At 36.9% G+C, this 2,229-nt stretch overlaps 1 pseudogene; it reads left to right on the top strand.

Annotated features, from left to right (window-relative positions):
* The first annotated feature begins 239 nt into the window (after positions 1 to 239).
* Positions 240 to 331, top strand: LOC143438680 (U6 spliceosomal RNA; annotated as a pseudogene).
* Positions 332 to 2,229: the final 1,898 nt, after the last annotated feature.

Raw genomic sequence — 2,229 nt, 5'->3', positions numbered from 1 at the left:
TATTGATAATTTATCTCATGGAAATGAATTATCATGTTAATTAACCATACAGTTATACAAAGATATTTATATATAATGTCAAAACATGAATACTATATGACTATTGACATAATAGTAGATAAGTTAAGCAGTGTTCGTGACTGGAGATGTTTCTTAGTGGCAGAACACTTGAAAAGCATAAGTAAGGTTCTAGGTTCAATCCTCAGTAGTGGCAAAAGGGGGGGATCTGATCTTTTGCAGTGGCACATACACTAAAAGAGGAATGACAGAGAGATTAGCATGGCTCCTGCAAATGGATATCACACAAATTCATGAAGCATTTCATACTCTTTTTAAAAAGTAGTATTTGTACAGTAATTCAGTGGGATTAGATCAGCCATTACAAGTAATGAGCAGGAAGTTTGATGATAGTTGCAGTTGTTATCATAATTAATTATGATTAGGATTAGTTCAACATAGCACTACCGATTAATGAAGCAGAAGCTTCAAGTAGCATGCTCCTTTCCTGTAACATCCACAGTGTTGTCAAGCTCACCCTCTACCTTAGAGTGAATAAGTCTGTGAACAAACTCAGCTATCTAACTACCACGAGTAAATATGCAGAGACTGGCAGGGCACTGCAAGCAAAAGCCTCATGAAAGACCTGGGACATTTTAGAACAGTTTCTGTATGTAGCCCAGCTTAGACGGGACTTCCAGACCCTTTTATTTAACCCTATCAAATGCTGAGATTGCCAGGAAAGATTTAAAAATTTCAATTATTACTTTTAGATCATTGAAATAAAATTATATCATTTGCACCGTTATGTATATCTTGCCATGCTGGTCATTACTATGCTTCATAGAGATTGCTGCTAGGTAGGACTAGTGATTTTTTAATTGCTTCTCTTTCTTGGAAGTTTGCATGGTAATTTCTGGAACCATGAAAGCTAGACCATAGCAAAGAGGCTTCCATTTAAGATGTAGCTCAAATCATCTGAGTCTTATGTCTTAAATGTATGATGTCTTCAGCAATAGTTGCCCACCCTTAGGCCCTTGAAAGGCACCCAAAGCTACACTGGTAACTGTATTGTTCAGAAGGATCCCTTGCACTACCCTGCCTGACCAATGATTTGAAAGGTATTTTTGTGCCTGGTAACTAGAGTTTTTGTTACTTTGTGGTTTTGATGGGGAGCATTGTTGTCACAATACATACAATTATATGTATTTTGCATAAGTTTAGTTAAATATAGAATAATTAATTCATTGAGGCTTTTATCAAACACACTTGGTGTAGAACTCTCTGCTCTTTCTGCACCATGTCTGCTTGCACACTGCCATGCTTCCCCCCAGGACAATAATGGACTATATTTCTGAAACTCTAAGCCAGCCCCAGTAAAATGTTTTCCTTTATAAGAGTTGCCATGGTCATCATGTATCTTCACAGCAATAGAGACTGTAAAACTGTTATTTGTCCTTCTTTTTTCCTTCCCTCCTTTCTCCTAGTCGGAGCCCTTTCCTAATTTCAGTTCCTCCTTCACATCACCTGTATCCTGCTATTCGCCCTTAACCTCTCACCCACAACATATTCACACCACAGTGGTTCCCTTGTACTTCCTTACTGTGGTTGTCCATGTCCTATACTCATGCCTGAAGACTTGGCGCTAGGAACTGAGATAAGAGACAATATGAAGCATTTTTCTTTCTGGGTCTGGGTTACCTCACTCACTACAATCTTTTCTGAGTCTGTTCAATACCTGAAAAATTCATGACTTCCTTTTTATACACTGCTGAATAGTATTTTATTTTCAATATTTTAAACTTTTAGTTATTTGTGTTGCTAGATTAAAATCCTGTTTCTAAACATCTCTCTCAGTCCATTAGGGATTTAAGTGACTTGGATGATTAACCTTCTACATCATAATAACAGTGTCACTGTCAGGAATATCTGAGAATTGAGTTCTTTATTCAGATAATTCAACATCTTGACCACCCCACCTTTCTCTCCCTCCCAAATAATAATGTTTTAAAACTCACACAGATAATATTTCCTTAGAGGAAACAATATTTCCTCTAAGGCAGCTGTTTTGTTTCTTGACTAGTTAAACTGGCTATAGCAATGCCTGATAAAGTTTAATTGCATGAGAATCACCTAGGGGATCTTGTTAAGAGTCAGACTTTGATTTGGTGGATTTGATATAGAGCCTGTGATTCTTCATTATAACAAGTTATTGGTGATCCTATTGTTACT

The sequence above is a fragment of the Arvicanthis niloticus genome, chromosome 25 (genome assembly GCF_011762505.2).
Source record: "Arvicanthis niloticus isolate mArvNil1 chromosome 25, mArvNil1.pat.X, whole genome shotgun sequence".
Classification (NCBI taxonomy): Eukaryota; Metazoa; Chordata; class Mammalia; order Rodentia; family Muridae; genus Arvicanthis; species Arvicanthis niloticus.
The sequence above is the reverse complement of the archived record's forward strand: the minus strand, read 5'-3'. Positions and strand labels throughout refer to the sequence as shown.